The sequence below is a fragment of the Giraffa tippelskirchi genome, chromosome 8 (genome assembly GCF_054371585.1).
Source record: "Giraffa tippelskirchi isolate mGirTip1 chromosome 8, T2T-mGirTip1v1.2.pri, whole genome shotgun sequence".
Taxonomy (NCBI): Eukaryota; Metazoa; Chordata; class Mammalia; order Artiodactyla; family Giraffidae; genus Giraffa; species Giraffa tippelskirchi.
The window spans coordinates 13,230,642-13,254,621 of record NC_137282.1 but is presented as its reverse complement, the minus strand read 5'-3'; the positions used below and the strand labels follow the sequence as shown (position 1 = coordinate 13,254,621).

The following is a 23,980-nucleotide window of genomic DNA, read 5'->3' as shown; positions in this document are numbered from 1 at the left end:
ATCTCCTTTAGGATGGACTGGTTGGATCTCCTTGCAGTCCAAGGGACCCTCAAGAGTCTTCTCCAACACCACACTTCAAAGCATCAATTCTTCGGTGTTCAGCTTTCTTCACAGTCCAACTCTCACATCCATACATGACCACTGGAAAAACCATAGCCTTGACTAGATGGACTTTTGTTGGCAAAGTAATGTCTCTGCTTTTAAATATGCTATCTAGGTTGGCCATAACCTTCCTTCCAAGGAGTAAGCATCTTTTAATTTCATGGCTGCAATCACCATCAGCAGTGATTTTGGAGCCCCAAAAATAAAGTCTGACACTGTTTCCACTGTTTCCCCATCTATTTCCCATGAAGTGATAGGACCAGATGCCATGATCTTAGTTTTCTGAACGTTGAGCTTTAAGCCAACTTTTTCACTCTCCTCTTTCACTTTCATCAAGAGGCTTTTTAGTTCCTCTTCACTTTCTGCCATAAGGGTGGTATCATCTGCATATCCAAGGTTATTGATATTTCTCCTGGCAATCTTGATTCCAGCTTGTGCTTCCTCCAGCCCAGCGTTTCTCATGATGTACTCTGCATATAAGTTAAATAAGCAGGGTGACAATATACAGCCTTGATGTACTCCTTTTCCTATTTGGAACCAGTCTGTTGTTCCATGTCCAGTTCTAACTTTTGCTTCCTGACCTGCATACAGGTTTCTCAAGAGACAGGTCAGGTGGTCTGGTATTCCCATCTCTTTCAGAATTTTCCACAGTTTATTGTGATCCACACAGTTAAAGGCTTTGGCATAGTCAATAAAACAGAAATAGATAGTTGTTAGTAAATCATGACTTGCTAGTTACAAGTTGTTAGTAACTAACGCCTTGCTAGTTACAAGTCGTTATTAACTAAGTTAGTTACAAGTTGTTAGTTTACAAAAATTTAAAGATTATTAAAAAAGCTTTTCTTGCGGAGAAGGCAATGGCACCCCACTCCAGTACTCTTGCCTGGAAAATCCCATGGATGGAGGAGCCTGGTAGGCTACAGTCCATGGGGTCGCTAAGAGTCGGACACGACTGAGCGACTTCACTTTCACTTTTCCCTTTCATGCACTGGAGAAGGAAATGGCAACCCACTCCAGTATTCTTGCCTGGAGAATCCCAGGGATGGGGGAGCCTGGTGGGCCGCCGTCTATGGGGTCGCACAGAGTTGGACACGACTGAAGCGACTTAGCAGCAAAAAGCTTTTCTAACACAGAAGTTGCATTGTTGACCCATTTCAGTGTAAATACTTTATTTGAAAGAATTATCAGTGAAATCTCCTAAAGCTCATTAGTTTATGGATTGACTATTAATTTACTAAATAATGATTATTTTCTTAATGCCTATTGTGTACACTGCATTGTACTAGGAGCTGTAGAGGTCCTCAGTAAAATTTATGTTAGGATACCATTTTATCAATAGGATCTGGGGCTTATTGATCTTTGCATCTCCCATAATGGTGGGACAGTCTTAGTAGATAACTAGCAGTAGTTATCAGCATTACTATTTATTGAATGCATGGAATCTACTGGGAACACATCATGTATAGATAAAAAAGAATACACCTAAGACACTAATATTACAATGATCTACAGACTTTGAAAATATAAATTGGGCTATATGAGGTATAGTGTATAATAAGATAACAGGAGCTGTGTACTATGCTATGCTCTGGTACCAAAGAACATGGTCAAAGTTTTTGATAATGGTTTATGTACTAAATTGTGTACCTCACAAAGACCATAGGAAAAAATTTGCTACATATTTCCCCTAAAAGGAACAATACACAGTACTCTTTAAAAATTTTATAACAGATTTCAAATGTCCAGCCTAAAGGGCCATTTTTGCCCTTCATAGGTCTATGCACAAGTATACACACTCTGGATTTGCGTGGCTTTAAGGGCACGTGTCTAAAAGGGGTGTGACAAACTAGTGGAGGTCTTGAAGTGATAAGCTGTGTGCACAAATATATCACACAGTAGATTTTATGAGCGTAAAAGATACAACTGATACTCTGCGTGTAATCTAAACTTTACTCTTCTTGGGTAAATGACCCTTCGTTTATTCCTTTGTCATTATTAAGATAACTATTTTCCTTGCTTTCATTTTCTTTTTCAAGGAAGGCTTCAAGAGCCCACATAAATATAGATGTGTGTAACTGCAGGTCACTTGGAATGTCTAGACCACAGGAAGCCAGGTCATATTCTTTCATTTATATCCTCATGAAGGCTGCATGTCCTGAAATATGAGAGGACAGGCAGAGTTGTGTCAGTGGCAAGATTAGTGACTCAGGCATGAAGATACTGGTGTTCCAGTGTTAGTTTTGCAGCTAGTCATCTTTGGACATTGAGAAAATCCCTTAAATTTTCTGAGCTTCAGTTATGTAATTGACAAAATTAAATTTTTGCTAGTCTCATATCGCGGTTTCTAATACCAATCTCCAATGAAAGGAACCAGTGCTACTTAGAAAAACTTTGATATCAGGACTGAGGTAGGAAATAGTGCCAGAAAGTCAGAAAGACCTAAAAATGTGATATGCCACAGAAGTTAACTGGGAGCACTCCCTATGACCAAAACTAGAGCAATTAGAGCCACAAAATATATTATATGATATAGGAATGTAACTCAGAGCATAACCCAAAGGATATACTGTCCATAAATTTGTATTATATAAATGAATAATTGAATAAATAAATTGGGAATAAAAGACAAATCATGCATATAGAAGAATTCTAAATGATTTGTATGAATTCTCCCCCCTCAAGGAGGTGGGACCTAACTCCTCACCCCTTAAATGCGGGATACACTTTGTAACTTGCTTCCAAAGATTACACTATGAAAAGTGAAACATAAACGTAACATTCGAGTGAAGAAATCTTCCAGACACTACTAGTTATGATCAAGGTTAAGGTTATCATGGATGAGTCGTGTTGGTACCAACATCAAGTCATGTTGGTACCCTTGATATGATGTGATGTGAGAGCACTTGACCTTGTTGTGTTCCAAAACCTCCACCTCAGCTTGATCTTGAGAAAAACCTAAATGGAGAGACATACTACAAAACACCTTAGCCAGTATTCCTCAAAACTATCAGGGTCATGAAAAAGGAGAAACTGTCATAGTCAAGAAGAGCATGAGGCAACATAAGTAAAGATGATATGATATATTAGGTGGGATCTTGGAACAGAAGAAGGTTAGAGAAACATTAATCCAATTCAAATAAAAAATGGAAGAAATCTTCTTTCAGTGAAGAAATGAGTAATTGTTCATTATTTGTGAAAATGGACTATAGTAAGATGTTAACAATAGGGTAAGGTAAGTGCAGGATATAGGGGAACTCTTAGATTATTATTGAATCTTTTCTGTAAATGCAACACTATCTAAAATAAAACACCTATTAACATGGGAAAATGATATGGTTGGATTTGGTGCTATGTAATAGGTTTTTTGTTGTTGTTGTTGTTCTATGACTTTAATATCTGGGGGTTGAAGTATTATTTCTTTTGTGAGTTTGGGCCAGAAGAAACCTGCTTATAGTAGCCTAGTTCATTATAGAGGGTACTGAGCCCTCCTTATGTCCCTTTCCACCCACACTTAACTTTCCTAGCTCCCAACACAGAATTCTCAATACATGTTGATAACATGGAAAAAGAAGATCATGAATTTCTCTTCCCTGATAAACAAGTAGAAAGAAATCCTCATTCAGGAATGAAAACCAGTCTTTTTTTTTTTTTTTAAGTAGTCTTTTAATTCATAAGAAATCCAAAAACAAACAAGTGCAAGTTTTAAAATGGATATGTATACACCCGAGGAGATCCAACCAGTCCATCCTAACGGAGATCAGTCCTGAATATTCATTGGATGGACTGATGTTGAAGCTGAAACTCCAGTATTTTGGCCACCTGATGTGAAGAGCTGACTCATTTGAAAAGACCCTGACGCTGGGAAAGATTGAAGGCAGAAGGAGAAGGGGACGACAGAGAATGAGATGGTTGGATGGCATCACCGACTCGATGGACATGAGTTTGAGTAAACTCTGGGAGTTGGTGATGGACAGGGAGGCCTGGTGTGCTGCAGTCCATGGGGTTGCAAAGAGTCAGACATGACTGAGTGACTGACTGAACTGAACTGATATTATTAAAGTCATCGCCACCTGGTTGGCAAAAGGCAAAATCTCAGAGCAGCAACCATATTTGGCAGACCTGTCAGAGAAATTGAAATATTATGTCCAGTGAAGCAGGTGCTTGATTTAACTATAAAATGAAAGCAAGAAAGGAGGAAAAAGGGAAGCATTTCCCAACTGATTTTGAAAGCAATAGTATATTATGTTGGAAAGGTAAAAATGATGTTTAAGGTACATATTTTATTATTTGATTACTCTTTCTATCCTGAGATTTCCTGTAATCAAATTTTTTGTTTTGTTTCGAGTTAATACTTTTCTTTGGCAAATTTGTTAAATCATACTAAACTGATGCAGAATTTCTGGCAAATGGAATAATTCTAGCTCTAATTTACTTCATATTACCTTATGTTTTGTATTTGCTTTAAAACATTTATATATATGTTTATTAAATGGTACCAAAATCTCCAAGCTATTTAAAAGAATAAACTTTTGTAAGGAGTATAAAATGCTTTTGAAACTCCTATTACTAATCTTAATTTCAGTTTGTTGCTGTGAATTATTTAAACTTCAAAGATTTTCACTTTGCCCCTCTAATCCAAATTGTTGTACGTTCTAACACATAATAAAATTGGATCGATTTGAAAATACCCTAAAAGTCAACCTTTTAAATTCTTCAGTCTTACCTTGTCCCAAAGTATTTGTATTTGCTTGTTTTGCATGCGTGTGTGTATTCTGATTGTTTTGTGCGCTAATGACTTAGCCAGAAAAGTTTTACTTCAACTGAGACTTTTAAAGACTGGAGTTTTCATCCTTTTTCCTGCTTGAGAACCCAGCCTGCATGATGTCCTCACTTGATTTCCAGGAATTGTCTGTGTTAGTCAAAGAAAGTGTTAAAGGAACACCTGGGTTTCTGAAGATGAGGCCTTGAGGGATGGTAACAACAGAGGGAAGGTCTCAGTGATCACCTGCCTCTTCATTTTAGGCTTCCCTGGCGGCTCAGACGGTGAAGAATCCGCCTGCAACACGGGAGACCTGGGTTTGATCCCTGGGTGGGGAGGATCCCCTGGAGGAAGGCATGTCCACCCACTCTAGTCATCTTGCCTGGAAAAGCCCTGTGGACAGAGAAGCCTGGCGGGCTACAGTCCGTGGGGTTGAAAGAAAGAGTCGGACGTGACTGAGTGACTAAGCACGCATGCCTCTCCATTTTACTGACTAGAAACGTTGAGGCTCACAAAACCCAAAAAACAGACAGACTTCCCCAGCAAGTCTGCTGGAAGCCGTCGGGTCAGTCTGAACCCAGGCTTCCCCAAAACACACCTCGAGTGCAGTCGGTGCACCTCACAAACCCCGTGTGGGGCCGTCCCCGGGGTCTTCCTTAGTGTTCAGGCTCATCACACTGGGTCACTGTTTATACGTCCCCTGTCGCAAGTTTTCTCTCAGAAGATAATACCTCTCTCTGGAGTCTCTTGTTTTTTTATATGCATGTCCACAGCAGTATCATTTTTCATAGCCAAAATGCAACATTTAGAAACAACACAAATGTCTGTAAATGGCCAAACAGGTAAACTGTGGTATGTCCATGCAAAAGAATGTGACTGAATCATAGAAAGGATCAAAGGACTAGTACAGGCTCTAACATGGATGAACTTTGAAAACAATTAGATGTAAGATGTCAGAAAAGATAACGTATGATTCCATTTATACGAAATGTACAGAATAGGTAAGTCCATAGAGACAGAATGAAGTCTCGCTTTTTTTAAAATCAGTTTTTATTGGAATATAGTTTCTTCACACTGCTGTGTCCGTTTCTACTGTACAACAAAGTGAACCAGCAATATATATGTATATACATGTATTCCCTCATGTTTGGATTTCCTTCCCGTTTAGGTCACCACAGAGCGCTGGGGAGAGTTCCCTGTGCTCTACAGGAGGGTCTCATGTGTCGTCTGTTTTATATTAATACACAGTATCAACAGTGAATATATATTTCAATCCCAATGACCTGGTTCATCCCCACCCCTTTTCTTCCTTGGTGTCCGCACATTTGCTCTCTCTGGAGTCTCTGAACGGAGTGAGAAGTTCTCTTATTTAATATTTGGGAGCCCAAACTCATTTAAGTTGACCTCCCACCTGGACTGAGCTCATGCAAAGTCACGACTGTTATTTCTGCCCCGAGGCATTTGTGTGGAGCTGGTCTCATGGGGCTACTTCAGTTTTTGGCAAAACCCTTTCATCCTCAAGGGAGGAGCAGAAATAGGAGAGAAATCTTCAAAGCACATGCATATCAGACTGTTGTTTTCAATTAAGTCCTGTCCTCACTTGGCCCATTGAAAGAAATAGGTCAGAAAATACGGAGTTCAAAATCTGTCTCTCTTACTTTATGAGACATGCTAAAGACTGAGACCTCACTTCTCTCTTTGCTCCATTTTAATGTTGAGGAGACTAAGGTCCAGAGAGTTGGGGTCACTTTTATACATCTCTGCTGTTGTGAGGAAAGTTTCTCTTTACCTTACTTTAAAAAGATGAGTTTTTAATCTCTGAGATTAGACTATAAGAAATAATGGTGTCTTAGAAAAACTTATTTTTAAAGGATATCATCAAGGTTGCTTCCATGTCCTGGCTGTTATAAACAGAGCTGCGATGAACATTGGGGTACACGTGTCTCTTTCAATTCTGGTTTCCTCGGTGTGTATGCCCAGCAGTGGGATTGCTAGGTCGTATGGGGGTTCAGGATGGGGAACACATGTAAACCCATGGCTGATTCATGTCAGTGTATGGCAAAAACCACTACAATATTGTAAAGTAAAAAAAAAAAAAATGATATCATCAAACTGCTCTAATTGAGACTACACTGATCATTAAAATCTGGGTTTTAAAAACTAAGAATCTACAGATATAGGGATATTCTGTTATGGCTGTGTCCCCAGATGTGACTTGCTCAAATTACTCAGAGAACCTCTATCTTCTTTTATTAATTCTCCATGTGTTGCCCTCCCAGAGCGGAGAACTTGACCAAAGAGGATGGGGCTTTTCTTTATGGAGATTCTTTATGGAGAAAAACTATGTGTAGTTAGGAATAGAAATGCAGTTTCAATTCCCTTCTAAAGCCTGCCCATCAGCAGTGAAATGCCATTTACTGAAATTTGTAGGAAGCGAATTAGAGCTGAGAACTTTTGAGATCTATACTAATATATTCAGTTCTCGTTTACATGTGGTAAACTTAGAAGACTTTGATAACCAATAGGGGATAATTCTATTAGAAACATAACACTAATTTTGTAATAGCATACTTTACCCAGCAACTTTTGTTTTTCTTTCCCATAGACGGCGTTTCATGGGGTTACTCCAATACTGCCAAGTAAACTCTCCTCAAACATCATGCAAGTTTATGCCCAGGGTACCAACTACCTTCCCAGCTGTTTAGCAATACAGTGTTTTATAGCAGTTCTGAAAGTGTACCCTGTGGTCCTGTGTGCATGCTGAACGGACATCTTTATCACCTTTTAAGTGGAATAAAGATTAGAAAATGTTGATTTGCATAGCAGGATGGCTCACAGATAAAGCAGCAAAATATACCCATCATTGGTATGAATCTTAAGCTTATAAGCTATGAGTATCAGACCCTTGTCCTAACTTAGTAAAGGCATCATCACTGACATTGATGGTAATAGCACAGGGTTAAAGAAAAATTAATTCTTGACCATCTCTATAACCTTAAGTTTATGCCCAAGTATTCCTGTAAGGAGAATAATATTTTGGAAATACTTTATTGGTTAGCAATTCATGCTTTTCTTTCCTCTGTTGTATTTCCTCATCGTTAAAGCTAGATCATGAAGACTATGGTCCCAGGGAAATAAATAAATATTTTTTAAAGGGCTACCATTAGGGAAAATGAAAATATGACAGAACTAGAGGTCCGGGCACAGCAAGAAGGAAATAGAACTTTTTGGTGAGGGGGAAATGGGGAAAGACAGCACAAGAAGCAAGAGGACAGAGAGATTCTCTGACTTCCCTCTGAGATCAAAATTCCTTTGGAGAAAAGAGGATAGAACATCCAGGTTGTCCCGAGAGAGGCCCCATGGATGATTGTACTTCTGTCTTTTCAGGGTATGTGGGAGAGAGAGCAAGACGAAATCCATATTCTATAAAAAAAGCATTATCATCATCATCATCATTGATTTACATTCATATATTTATGTGTTTAATCTCCCTACCTCCCTACAGTTAATAAAGACAAAAAACATAGCTAATGGCTTTAGGCTAATGTCTCATTTAGGCATTGGCAACAACTCTCTAGTTTATTTCATAGACAATTTAAAAAATATGTGTCCACTTTCCTCCTTAAAAACTATTCAGTTACTTACAAATGAAGGAGATATGGCAGATTAATAAATAACGAAACTGAAACTTTTAACTTGATGATACGATCTTTTTTTTCCCTCTTTATCTTATGGAAGTGTTTGTGAAGTGCTTGCCATTTTTCAAAGTTCTAATGAACATGTGAACTGAAAGCTAAGTGTGTATATATATATGTGTGTGTATGTGTGTGTGTGTGTGTGTGTGTGTGTGTGTGTGTGTGTGTGTGTACTTTTAAATGAATATACCTCTTATGGAGAGCAGCCAAGGGAGAGAGTCCACAAGGGGATGTCTTTATAGCCCAAGGCTCTGCCCAAGGGGGAGGCTGACGTTTTGTTGATGCTTTGATGTCTGTTCATCCCCTGGTTGACTTGGCACCACCTCACATTGGGGAAGGAGTAGCCAGTAGGTGGGGGACGGGGCTTGGGGAGACATGGGGGCTCTGGTGGGTGATGGGGGCAGGCACTGGCAATTGGACGGGTATAAGAGAGCTTAGACACCCCTCAGTGAGTCACTGGTCCCATCAGTTTATCCGTGCTAGAGGGGTGGAGAGGGGTACTTTGAATTAGTTATGACAATAATGGGTTTTTAAAAGAGATGTATGGTTATATTATAACCAAACATAATTGAAGATTATGAAATCAGCTTCTATTTTCATGAAGAAAACCTTTTATTCTTCAAGAAGAGCAGTGAGAAGTCAGCAGAGGAGAGTTGAGAGCAGTTTGTGGAAAAACAAAACATTTCCTTATGTCATGAATTGAATCCTGTTCCTATTTGAAAGCCACTGTCCTTATTGACAAGGTTAAACCTTTGTCCATGAGTCTTTGTTCAGGGTTAATTGACTAAGAAAAAACATGCTTTCATAGGAGTGTCCATTAAACTCCAACCCAACTCATACTTCATTTTAGATTCCTGTTAATGGGATCTGAAATTATGAAGGTTTCCTGGGAAGCCATACAAAAACCTAAACTCAAACCGGAATAAAATAGTTCACCATCAAATTCTAAGTGGGTTTCAACTGGATGTTTTGTCCATGTAGCTGTGCAACAGACTAAACCTGTAATAATTCTCCCAGGCAGTGGACATAAAAAAGGAAAAAAAAAAACAAACCAAACACTCTCTATAATTTAATTTCCTCCTGCCTCTCGCCCTTTGCAGTGCTCAATGAATAAGTGAATTAAGTATACGAAAATCCTCATCACAGTTTCCTCCCTGCCCTGTGAACACAGGTTTGGCTACTCTCAGAAATAATTGCCTTCCTCCTTTTACATGCATCAATAAACCGAGCTGCTATGAACTGACATTGGTGAGAGAGGAGGAAAACTTCAGGTTCAGAGGTTTAAAAAAAAAAAGAGCAATGAAATGTCGCTGCTTATATAAGCTTTAAAGAGACATTACCTGAGCTGCATACTTGGCAATCTAGTCTTAGCGAGAAGGGCTTTGCAAACGGAATCTATTATGATGTATTGTAACTTCCCAGACCAAGAACATTGGCCCTTGACTGATATTCTTTGATGTCTGAAGGACTTGCTTAAAGGCTGCAGCCTAAGAGTGACCCTTCAGGTGCAGAAAGGAGAGACTCCTTGGCTTGTCAAGGGCGTTGATCATCAAGGCTTTTTTCCTGTTTCAGTGTGGAAGCTGTAGAAACATTCAGTTGATTCCAGGGGAAATTCAGCTGCTTTTTAGTTCAGATAAATGTGACCTAAATGTTTTCACTCAGAAGAAAGGAAGAAAGAAGGAAAGAACACTGGCTTAACATCCATTATGTCCTTGGTAAAATCGAATAAAGGACTTTTCAAAACTCCATCACCCTTCTATGCTCTTTTGGTTTAACTCAGATCAGTAAGTGTTAGGAGGTGTGTTAGCTGCTATAAGGAACAAAACAAGGAACATGGAGCATAGGGTGTAATTGCTGTTTCTATTAAGATACAAGGTGACCCGAAGAGTGACTGGACAGAAAATACTGACATCTGAAGATGAATTCTAGATGGACCTCATGTGAATTGGGAAGAGGACTGATTTCAAAAGCTTTCAGTATTAGATCCTAGAATTGAAAAAAAAAAAATGAAATAAATAAAGGGCATTAATGGAAAAACAGGCAAAATTAAAGTAAAACCTGAAAGTGAAAGTGACAGTTGCTCAGTTGTGTCTGACTTTTTGCCACCACATGGACTATACATTCCATGGAATACTGAAGGCCAGAATACTGAAGTGGGAAGCCTTTCCCTTCTCCAGGGGATCTTCCCAACCCAGGGATTGAACCCAGGTCTCCCACACTGCAGGCAGATTCTTTACCAGCTGAGCCACAAGGGAGAACCTGGGGCTTAGTTAGTGCATTGGTGGTGGTCTTCAGTCACTAAGTCGTGCCCAACTCTTTGAGACCCCATGGACTGCAGCGCGCCGGGCTTCCCTATCCTTCACTATCTCCTGCATTAGTATTTGGTCTGCAGTTTTGACAACTGTACCACAGGGATGTATGGGAGGAGGTTGTACAGGGACTCTCTGTACTATCTTTGTGACTTTCCTACCAATCTAAAATTATCACCAATAAAATGTTTATTCCAAGTATTCCAAATAAATACTCCATGAAAAAAACAAAAGCCTCCAGACATGGTTACGCATTCTCCTTCCATGCTGAAGCTCCTGGAAAAGCTTTCAAAGCTTTCAAAGCTCAGGGTGCTTTGAAATCCTGTCTTGCAATAATGATGCTTAGGGATCTGTTGTATGTGTGTGTTAGTCGCTCAGTTGGGTCCGACTCTTTGCGACCCTATGGACTGTAGCCCGCCAGGCTTCTCTGTCCATGGGATTCTCCAGGCAAGAATACTGGAGTGGGTTGCCATTTCCTTCTCCAAGAAGAGATCTGTTAGATCCTTAAATGAGTGGACTGGGCAGAAATCCTTGACCTTTTGTTTTGTTTGAAAATGAGAGAAGGAAATCTGTGTCAGTCTAATGATGTGCATCAGAAGCCTGCCTCTTGCGGTGGAGATGGCTAGAGACTAGGGAGACTTTGTCCTTGGGACTGGATCCTGAGACCATCATCTTCCAGTTAGTGAGACAGAGATACTGGAAAGATGGGACTCTGGAACCAACCTGCTGGAGTCCTAGTGGCAGGGGAGGCTTTGGGTTCTGACAGTCAGGTTGAACTAAGAAAGCTGCTGAGATTCTAGGGCAAAACACTAGCCTATCCCATGCCTCAGTTTTCCCAGCCACTAAGGAGACCAGGGTAGGTTGCCCAAAGATGTTTTCAGAATAAAGTGAAAGTGAAAGTCGCTCAGTCAAGTCCAACTCTTTGTGACCCCATGAACTGTATAGTCCGTGGAATTCTCCAGGCCAGAATACTGAAGTGGCTAGCCTTTCAAGAGATACCTGGAGTAACAGGCAAATTTGGCCTTGGAGTACAAAACGAAGCAAGGCAGAGGCTAACAGAGTTTTGCCAAAATGCACTGATCATAGCAAACACCCTCTTCCAGCAATACAAGACTCTACACCTGGACATCAATAGATGGTCAGTACCAAAATCATATTGATTATATTCTTTGCAGCCAAAGATGGAGAAGCTCTATACAATCATCAAAAACAAGACTGGGAACTGACTGTGGCTCAGATCATGAACGCCTTATTGCCAAATTCAGACTTAAATTGAAGAAAGTAGGGAAAACCCACTCAAACATTCAGGTATGAACTAAATCAAATCCCTTACGATTATACAGTGGAAGTGACAAATAGATTCAAGGGATTTGATCTGATAGACAGAGTGCCTGATAAACTATGGACAGAGGTTCACGACATTGTACAAGAGGCAGTGATCAAGACCATCCCCAAGAAAAATGAGTGCAAAAAGACAAAATGGTTGTCTGAGGAGGCCTTACAAATAGCTGAGACAAGAAGAGAAGCTAAAGGCAAAAGAGAAAAGGAAAGATATACCCATTTGAATGCAGAGTAGCAAATAGCAAGGAGAGATAAGAAAGCCTTCCTCAGTGATCAGTGCAAAGAAATAGAGGAAAACAATAGGATGGGAAAGACTAGAGACCTCTTCAAGAAAATTAGAGATACCAAAGGAATATTTCATGCAAAAATGGGCAAAATAAAGGACAGAAATGGTATGGACCAAACAGAAGCAGAAGATATTAAGAAGAGGTGGCAAGAATACCCAGAAGAACTATACAAAAAAGTTCTTCATGACCCAGATAACCACGATGGTGTGATCACTCACCTAGAGCCAGACATCCTGGAATGCAAAGTCAGTGGGCCTTAGGAAGCATCACTATGAACAAAGCTAGTGGAGGTGATGGAATTCCAGTTGAGCTATTTCAAATCTTAAAAGATGATGCTGTGGAAGTGCTGTATTCAATATGCCAGCAAATTTGGAAAGCTCATCAGTGGCCACAGGACTGGAAAAGATCAGTTTTCATTCCAATCTTAGAGAAAGGAAATGCCAAAGAATATTCAAACTACTGGACAATTGCACTCATCTCACATTCTAGCAAAGTAAAGCTCAAAATTCTCCAAACCAGGTTTCAACAGTACATGAACCGTGAACTTCCAGGTATTCAAGCTGGATTTAGAAAAAGCAGAGGAACTGGAGATCAAATTGCCAACATCTGCTGGATCATCGAAAAAGCAAGAGAGTTCCAGAAAAACATCTACTTCTGCTTTATTGACAACGCCAAAGCCTTTGACTGTGTGGATCACAACAAACTGTGGAAAATTCTTCAAGAGATGAGAGTACCATAGCATTAGACCTGCCTCCTGAGAAACCTGTATGCAGCATAAGAAGTAGCAATTAGAACTAGCAATTAGAACCAGCAATTAGGTTCCAAATCAGGAAAGGAGTACATCAAGGCTATATATTGTCACCCTGCTTATTTAACTTATATACAGAGTACATCATGAGAAATGCCAGGCTGGATGAAGCACAAGCTGGAGTCAAGATTGCTGGGAGAAATATCAATAACCTCAGATATGCAGATGACACCACCCTTATGGCAGAAAGAGAAGAAGAACTAAAGAGCCTCTCGATGAAAGTGAAAGAGGAGAGTGAAAAAGCTGACTTAAAACTCAACGTTCAGAAAATGAAGATCATGACATCCGGTCTCATCACTTCATGGCAAATAGGTGGGGAAACAATGGAAACAGTAAGAGACCTTATTTTTGGCGTCTCCAAAATCACTTCAGATGATTACTGCAGCCATGAAATTAAAAGACACTTGCTCCTTAGAACGAACACTATGATCAACTTAGACATCAAATTAAAAAGCAGAGACATTACTTTGCCAAGAAAGGCTCATCTAGTCAAAGCAATGGTTTTTCCAGTGGTCATGTATGGATGTGAGAGTTGGAGTATAAAGAAAGCTGAGCACCGAAGAATTGATGCTTTTGAATTGTGGTGTTGGAGAAGACTGTTGAGAGTCCTGTGGTCTGCAAGGAGATCCAACCAGTCCATCCTAAACAGAATCAGCCTTGAATATTCACTGGAAGGACTGATGCTAAACCCAAAACTCCAATACTTCGGCCACCTGATGCGAAGAACTGACTCACTAGAAAAGACCCTGATGCTGGGAAAGATTGAAGGTGGGAGGAGAAGGGGACGACAGAGGATGAGATGGTTGGATGGCATCACTCATCCAGTGACTCAATGGACAAGAGTTTGAGTAAGCTCCATGAGTTTGTAATGGACAGGGAAGCCTGGCATGCTGCATTCCATGAGGTTGCAAAGAGCTGGACATGACTGAGCGACTGAAATGAACTGAGCTGAACTAGCCTTTCCCTTCTCCAGGGGATCTTCCCAACCGAGGGATCGAACCCAGGTCTCCAGTATTGCAGGCGGATTCTTTACCAGCTGAGCCAGTTTTCAGAATAAGAACTAGTTAAACAAGCTGTGCTCCCTGTGGCAGACATGACCTCCTCAATGTCACCCACCTGCCATCCAGATGCTGAGACAGGCCAGCCTCCAGAACAAGACTTGCATTGTCTGGAGATAGAACGGACGATTACCCACACAAGGTGATCTGGGGAAAGGCATAAGGCCAGGCAGTTCCAAAGCACTGTTCTCTTACAGCTGAAAAGGACTTGCAATTCCCATTACTCACTCCGTTTAGTTAGGATAGATTCTAGGAAGCATCTTTTAAAATGCTGCCTCAATGAAATGGTATGTCAGCAAACACACCATCTATGTCCCATTGATAGGGCACGATTAAGAAAGACAAAGAATCTCAAACCACTTTGCCTTCAGGGGGACTAGGAAAGGGAAAAACCTGAAGCTAAGAGCATTCATGACTCATTCCTTGTCTACCTTTCCGAGTCTTATTTCTTCACTCCCTCTGACCTTAGGACATACCCAGCTCTCATCCACTGCCAGTTTGGGATTAACAACAGAGACTATTTGTGGTAAGGTCTAGTAGCAGAAAATTCCTGCATAAAGTCTGAAGGTGGAACATTAGAACTGATAAGTGTGTGATGCCAAATGAGACAGTGAGGATGGGCTCAAACCTCTGCATCCCTCTTTCCAAAAGTGGATCTCATTTTTCTTGCAAGGAACTTTTCTCTCCAACTACCACACAGACAATAAACAGTAACAGAGGACAGTGAGACTTGGAGTCTAATTCAGTGAGGATGTCGTTCTCTTCCTGAGTCGTCCTCACCGTCTGTCAGGGAAGGAAAGACCTTCAACTTCAAGACAGGGTCCGAAAGCGGTTAATTAGAATACGTGTATGTCTAATTAAAAATGAGAATGGCTCCTAATTATCAATTTCATTAGCGTTAATTATTATTTCAAGTGGATAACCATAGATTATTGAATAGATTAAAGTGCATCCTAAGGTCAATTCATAAAGATATTTTTATCTTGCACAAAAGCACAGAGAAGACTCACTATTAGGGACCCAGCCTATTCAGGGCTCCCGCTTAAAATTAAAATATCCTACCTGCAGTGAAATAATTGTAAAATTCCAAAACCTTTCCCAAGGGCAGAATATTGATATTTTCCTCTCTTAGAAAGACATGCTTCCCCCTGGGAGTGCTTTACAAATGTTACCTAAATTAGCTAGCTTCATAATGAAGCTGACAGTCAGAATTGATCACCCTGAACAGTTACTATAAGTAGCAATGACAATTTTGATCTTCTCCTATAGTTTTCTCATGGAGTGACAGCATTGCCCTCTACCTCAAATTTGAAAATACCAATAAATAAGCAACCAGCTATCAAGGGCTTTCCAAAAAGAAAAGGGATGATAAATGTTCTCAATTTTGATATAGCTGGTAGTTATGACAATACATACTATACGTAAAAATTCACTGTGTGGTAAATTAAGTTTTATGTGGCTTATTATAGCTGTGTTACATTTTACAAATGTGAAAGCCCAGTAAGAGTGTAAGATTACAAGGGGTGCAAAAAAAACTAGATCATTCTTTTAAGAGTTTAAATTTAAATATGTCTGTCTTGTTTACTGAATTTCAAAATTCTGATATATTGATTTCTTTTACTTTATATAATAACTATTGGTGGAACATGTGAATTTCGTAGGCTGCTGAAATATGAATATGTTCTCAGCTTTATCTTTAGCCCTTCATTTGGTAATTTTTCCTGAATCTTTAATATTCTGTTCCTTTATTACCCTGTATATTCACCAGTTACATCTTAAATCACACTATGTTGCAATTGCTAAAATTGTTCTATATGTCTTCAACTAGACTACCAAAGAAGGGATGATGGATTTTTTACTCTGATATCTAGCAAAAGGCCTGGAATGTAAGGAATGCTTGATTTTCATAACTTTTTTAAAAAACTAGTTTTATGAAGTAGAATTTACATGCCATAAAAATCACCAATTTTAAGAGTTCAGTTGAGTTCAGTCACTCAGTTGTGTCCGAATCTTTGTGACCCCATGGACTGCAGCACACTAGGCTTCCCTGTCCATCACCAACTCCCAGAGCTTACTCAAATTCGTGTCCGGGGATAGTGATACCATCCAACTATCTCATCTTCTGCTGCCCCCTTCTCCTCCTGCCCTCAGTCTTTCCCAGCATGAGGGTCTTTCCAATGAGTTGGCTCTTCACATCAGGTCGCCAAAGTATTGGAGCTTTAGCTTCAGCATCAGCCTCAGCCTTCCAATGAATATTCAGGACTGATTTCCTTTAGGATTGACTGATTTGATCTCCTTGCCATCCAAGGGACCCTCAAGAGTCTTTTCAAACACCGCAGTTCAAAAGCATCAATTCTTAGGCGCTCAGCTTTCTTTATAGTCCAACTCTCACATCCATACATGCCTACTGGAAAAACCATAGCTTTTACTAGATGAACCTTTGTCAGCAAAGTCTCTGCTTTTTAATATGCAGTCTAGGTTGGTCATAGCTTTTCTTCCAAGGAGCAGGCATCTTTTAATTTCATGGCTGCAGTCACCATCTGCAGTGATTTTAAGAGTGCTGTATGGTAAGTTTGATAACTGTTTTAGACTTATAAGCTTAAACTCCCATCAAGATAAAGAAGAGTTCCATTACTTTAGAAAGGGTGTCCTGTGTAGTCAGTTGCTTCTACCACAACTCTCATCACCCTAGCAACCAGGGATATGTTTTCTATAACAAAATTTTAGCTTTTCTAGCATGTCATGTAAATAGAATCATGAAGTATATAAATTCTCTCTCATGTCTTCTTTCATTTAGAATGATGCTTTTTGAGATTCATTCATGTTGCCGAATGTGTTAGTAGTTCATTATTTTTTATTACTTATTATGTATTTCATTGTATGGATATACCACAATTACTTTGTCCACTCAACAGTGATAGATATTTGGAGTTTTTTTAAAGTTACTAATGAACAAACAAGTCTATGAGGATATGCATATGTTTTCATTTCTTCGATTAACTTCATTAGACTGTGATTGTTGTGTTGAATGGTATGAGTATGCTTAAATTTCTTAAATTTATAAGAAACTGTCAACTGTGGTCCAAGATGGCTCTGCCATTTTGCATCCCCTTCAGCAACATGTGAGAATTCAAGTTACTGTACTCCTTAAACCTCATTGGTATTTAGCCATTCTAAACACTGTGGAGGGTACTTGACCTGGGTTTTACTTTCATTGCTTTACATTTTGAGTAAACTTGCATTTCCCTAATGAGGAGTGAGGATGACCTTTTTGGTGCTTTCTGTCATTTGAATACCTTCATTGGTAACAGGTCTATACAAATCATTGCCCACTTTAAAATTTGAGGTGTTCATCTTATTACCGAGTTGTAAGTGTTCCTTTGTGCATTCCTAATACAAGTCCTTGGTCAGATAAATGTTCTGTAAGTATTTTCTTCTAGTGTGTGGTTTGCTTCTTAATTCCTTTTTTCTTTTTTGCCATGTTAATTTATTTTTTAAATTTATTTATTTTAATTGGAGGCTAATTACTTTACAATATTGTAGTGGTTTTTGCCATACATTGACATGGATCTGCCACGGGTGCACATGTGCTCCCCATCCTAAACCCCCCTCCTACCTCCCTCCCCATCCCATCCTTCTAGGTCATCCCAGTGCACCAGCCCCGAGCACCCTGTCTCATGCATCAAACCTGGACTGGCAATTTGTTTCTCATATAATAATATACATGTTTCAGTGCCATTCTCCCAATTCATCCCTCCCTCGCCCTCTCCCACAAAGTCCCTGTTCTATACATCTGTGTCTCTTATGCTGTCTCACATATATGGTTAGCATTACCATCTTTCTAAATTCCATATATATGCATTAATATACTGTATTGGTGTTTTTCTTTCTGACTTACTTCACTCTGTATAATAGGCTCCAGTTTCATCCACCTCATTAGAACTGACCCAAATGCATTCTTTTTAATAACTGAGTAATATTCCATTGTGTATATGTACCACAGCTTTCTTATCCATTCGTCTGCTGATGGACATCTAGGTTGCTTCCATGTCCTGGCTGTTATAAACACTGCTGCGATGAACATTGGGGTACACGTGTCTCTTTCAATTCTGGTTTCCTCGGTGTGTATGCCCAGCAGTGGGATTGCTGGGTCATATGGCAGTTCTATTTCCAGTTTTTTAAGGAATCTCCACACTGTTCTCCATAGTGGCTGTACTAGTTTGCGTTCCCACCAACAGTGCATTCCACACCCTCTCCAGCATTTATTGCTTGTAGACTTTTGGATAGCAGCCATTCTGACTGGCGTGAAATGTTACCTCATTGTGGTTTTAATTTGCTTAATTCTTTTAACAATGTCTTCCAAAATGAATTTTTTTTAAATCTTGATGTTTAATTTATAATATTTTATGATTCATGCTTTTTCATAGCTATCATATTGCTATTTGCTTCTATTTGTCCTATTGTGCTTTGCTTCCTTTTCATTCTATTCTGCCTTCTGTTGGAAACATGAGTGTTTTGTGTGGTTTCATTTTATTTCCACTATTGGCTTATTAGCTATACTATTTTGTTCTGTTTTTCCATTTTTGCTTCATGATTTACAAGTTGCATTTTTAACTTAATCATGGCTAAAGGGACTACATTTGAAATATAGTTAATGCAAAAAAAGAAGTCTTTTTTGGAGACTCCCTTTGACTAAGAGCAGAGACTTCAGCGAATGAAGTTGTCATAAATCCTCTCTCCAGGGTCTTCATAGGCAGGTAGGTGATCAGCCACTTGTGCTGGGATGAGACGCTGCATAAACAAACATTATCACAAACGCTCATATCTTCCCTTTGTCTTTCCTAAGCCACTTTCCAAAGGAGTCCCTCTCTCTGTCTTCCCTTTCCCTGTGCAGTTGGCATAGAACCCCTGCCTCTGCCTGCTTAACAGCACATTTCACATCCCAGTGATCCCACGCGTATGAGTAGATACGTCTTGTCTTTCTTCTCCATCGTCAGTTGATCTGTAGGTTCCTAATCACTGGACCTAAGTAGGTAGAGGAGCTTTTTCCTCTCAATACAGCCCATCCTCTAATAATGCTGTAGCACTTTACAAATAGTGTGAGAATCTTTAAATAGGATGTTCTTTCCCTCTTCTGTACTTTGTGCTATTGTCCTGCATTTTACGTTTTATAAACTTACAACAGTATATTTCAATTATGCCTGCCCAAAGCAGACAGTTTTCTTTTAAAAATATTTTAAAATGAGAAAAATATATGTTTACTCAGCTAATTTCTGTTACCAGCACTCTGCATTGCTTTGTGTATATGATTTCATCTGAAAAACTTCCTTAACATTTCATGTAAAGGAACTCTGTTAATAATGACATTCCTAAGCTTTTGTGTGTCTGAAAGTATTTCATTTTCTTCTTTTTAGTATCTTCTGGTGGGGTGATACTATATGTGATTTTTTTAATTAATTTTTTTTTCTATTTATTTGAGTATAGTTGGTTTACAAAGGGAAGGATAAATTAGGTGCTTGGGGTTAACATATACACACTATTATATATAAAATAGATAAACACCAAGGATATAATACAGGAAACTATATTCAATACTTTATAATAACATAATGGGAAAGAATGTGAAAAAATATATATATGTAAACTTTCACGTATATATTTATGACTTTGCTGTACTCCTAAAACTAATACAACATTGTAAATCAACTCAAAATGTTTCATTTTCATTTTCAAAAAAACACTAGATATAAAGCTCTAGGTTGACAGGTTTATTTTTCCTTAAAGAAATATTTTAAAATTTCCTCCATTTCCCTTGGCTTAAATAGTTTCTTATGGGCAGTATGTCATTATTCTTACTTCTTAAACTTTATGCGGATGTGTGCTAAGTTGCTTGAGTCGTGTCCAACTCTTTGTAGCCCTGTGGACTGTAGCCCGCCAGGCTCCTCTGTCCATGGATTCTCCAGGCAAGAATACTGGAGTGGGTTGCCATGCCCTCCTCCAGGGGATCTTCCCGACCCGGAAATCAAACCTGCAGCTCCTGTGGCGCCTGCAATGCTGGCGGATTCTTTACTGCTGAGCCACTGGGGAAGCCCATCTTAAACTTTATACATAATATATATTTTCTCCTCTGTTTTTAACATTTCTCTTTTTATTACTGGTTTTGACAATTTCATTATGATATGGTCTGATGTTGTTTTTCTGTATGTTATTCCTCCTGGAATTTATGGAGTTTTTTGGATCTGTGAATTTATGGGTTTTTTTAAATCAAATTTGGAATATTTTTAACATTTATTTCTGTACATATCTTTATCCCCCCGGAAATCATTTTACGCATATGTTAAATATTTTGGCATTGTCCCACACTCATTGATGCCATTTAATTGTCTAGCACTATTTTCTTTTCCCTCTGTGTTCCATTTTGTACAGTTTCTATTGCTATGTCTTCAGGTTTACCCATCTTTTCTTCTATATTATTGAATCTGTCATAAAATACATCAAGTATATGATCTGCTATTAATCCTACTCAGTGTATTTTTCACTTCGAATATTGTGTTTCTCATCTCCAGAAAGATGAGAAATTTGGGCCTTTCTGTTTGGTGTCATTTATGTCTCTCCCAATCATATTCATATGTTCTATTCTTGAACATGTTCAGCATATTTATGATAGCTTTTAATATCTGCATCTACTAAATTTATTACCTGTCATTTCTAAACTAGTTTATATTGATTGATTTTTCTACTGAATCATATTTTCCTACTTATTGGAACACCTAGTAATTTTCTGTTGGTTGTCAGTGTGATATTGTGATTCATAAGAATGTGTATCTATATATATATTTCTCATATATTTGGTCTTTGTCCACAGTTTCTGACTCATAGTTCCCAGAACACTTGGAATTTCCTTAGTGACAAGAGCAATTGGAGCAGCTTTTTCAAAAATAATATTTGGTCCTTTGTCCTTAGTTCCTGAAAAAACTTCAGAGTCATAAATGTGAAATGTGTTACTTGTCACTCATAACAAGCTCCTTTCCACCATAACTGGGTTTATGTTGATGGGCTGACTTCTGGAAAGCACCTAAGGATGGGGACTGGTTACCAGGGAAACCAGCCTTGACTAGAGGAATGGGATATTTCTCTTCCCCCGATCTCCAGGGAGAGGAGATGGGTGAGAGGATGAATCAGTCACCAGTGACTAATGTTTTAATTAACCATGCTAATGTAATGTAGCCTCCATAAAAACCCAAAAGGAAGAGGTCCAGAGAGCTTCCAGTTTAGGGAAGCAGAGGGCTTCCACGTGCTACCATGCCAGGACCCAAGCTCCACAACGACAGAAGCTCTTTTGGAACCTCTCCCAATGTGTCTTTTTCATCTGGCTGTTGATTCAGATCCTTTGTAATAAACCAGTAATCCAGTGAGTAAAGGGCTTCCTAGGTGGCTCAGTGGTAAAGAATCTGCTTGCCAAGACAGAAGATGCCAGAGACTCAGGTTTGTTCCCTGGGAAGATCCCCTGGAGTAGGAAATGGCCACCCATTCCAGTATTCCTGCCTGGAAAATTTCATGGACAGAGGCACCTCATGGGCTACAGTAGTCTGTGGGGTCGCAAAGAGTCAGACGTGACTGAGAGACTGAGTACCCATGCACTAGTCAGTAAACGGGTTTCTCGAGTTCCATGAGCCACTCTAATAAGTTAATTGAACCCGAGGAGGAAGTCTTGAAAACCTCTGATTTACGACAAGTAGATCAGAAGCACAGGTAACAACCTGGGCTTGCAGTAGACTCCTGTGGGACTGAGTCCTTCACCTGTGGAATTTGATGTTACCACGAGGAAGACTGCGGCAGAACTGAGTTGAGCTGTAGGACACACAGCTGGTGTTTGGAGACATGCTGCTCATGTCCCCTCCCACCCCCCCACACCAACACACTCCATTGTTAAAATGGAGTGAAGATACAAAAGAAAATCATGGTTATTTCATGTGAAAGTTATGTAAACTTAAGGGAAATAGCAAGAAGTTGAACAGTGGAATCAGTATTCAAGAATATCTTATTGCAATAAAAATAAGAAGTGGAAATTATACCGGTTAGTATCAATGCCAGCATTAGGCTCAATTAAATTAATTGTTCAGATGCAAATGGAAAGGGAAGTGAGGCATGGGAGTTCTGGTTTAATAGCAGTTTGTGCAAAAATATCTCAGGGCTCTTGATAATTTTAGAAAAGTTCTGTGCAGGGTGACTTATCAAGGAGATTACTTTTTTATTTTTTTTTTTATTTTTTTTTTTAAATTTTTCTAGCAATGAACAGAGTGTGTGTGTGTGTGTGTGTGTGTGTGTGTGTGTGAGATTACTTTTTTAAATGTGGTCTTCAAGAAAAGACCTTCATAGAAATGTATATCCAGATTAAAGAAGTTATGACTATCACTGTGTAATTCTCTACTGCTTTGTTTAGAACCCACTTTTATAAATATGTTCTGTTACCTTTAAGTGGGGGCATTGATAAGCTAAATGTTCCTGGAAGAGGAAAATCATGGTGTACAATAATCGGCTCATCTAGTGATCTTTTTCCAACCACCTGGAAGTGATGCAGAAATCAGAGTTTTAGCATCTCACATGGTCTGGTTTCCATGTCTTTCACTGAAATAGTGGCTGGGTTCTGCTTCATGCTCTCCACATCCTGATTTTCCTTCACTTTGAGTCATTACTAATTTGAAATTATTTATGTGATCATAGAGAATTTTGTCTAGAAATTACTGATCAGAAGAACTTGAAGTGAGAAAGGGAGACAATGGTCCACAAAGAAATCTTTTAGTTTTAACTGACAGAAACCCAGTTCAAACAAACATTGACAAAATGAAAATGAAGTAACCGTCATCGTATGTATCAGATGACTCTATATTCTTAAGATGGAAATTCCCTTCAAATTGATCTATAGATTCAACACAATCCCTATCAAAACTCCAGCATTTTTTTTTTGATAGAAATTGTAGCTTCATGTACATGTATATGTATGTACAGGTATACACATACACACACATGCACAAACATGAAATGAACTTAGATTCACCATAAACAAAAATCAATTAAAATGGATCATACACCTACATGTGAAAGCTAAACTATGAGATTTTTAGGCAAAAACAAAGGAGAAAATATCTGACACTTTGAATTAGGCAAGGATTTTTTGAATGTGACATTACAAGCACTATCTAAAGGAAACAGTTGATAGGCCGGACTTCATCAAAATAAAAATCTCTTGCCTTTCAAAAGAAGCCATTATGATAATGGAAAAACAAACCTCAAAGTCTAAGAAAACATTTGCAAATTATATATCTAATAAAGGACTTCTGTTTAGAATCTGTAATGTACTCTTACTGCAATCCAGTAAAAGACCAACAGCCCAGTTGAAAATATGGGCAAAATTTTTGAATTGACACTTCTCCAAAGAGATACATGAATGACTAATAAGCATAAGAAAAAGAAACTCAGCATCATTCCTCACTAGGAAAATGCTAATTAAAACCATGGTGAAGTACCCCTACATGTGTTCCCAACAGAATGGCTATAATAAAGTTTGACAACATCAAGCACTGTCTAGGTTGTGGCCAAACATTGTTGACAGAGATGTAA

General features: G+C 39.0%; 2 long non-coding RNA genes across 2 annotated transcripts in view; both read left to right on the top strand.

Annotated features, from left to right (window-relative positions):
• LOC145518641 (uncharacterized) overlaps positions 1 to 23,980 on the top strand; it is a 198,587-nt gene that overhangs the window by 71,323 nt on the left and 103,284 nt on the right. The gene's annotated exons all lie outside the window — the stretch shown is intronic.
• Positions 5,492 to 8,551, top strand: LOC145518648 (uncharacterized). The gene is made up of 3 exons (XR_014063078.1): positions 5,492 to 6,827; positions 7,467 to 7,727; positions 8,249 to 8,551. It is a non-coding gene; the product is annotated as an uncharacterized LOC145518648 (long non-coding RNA).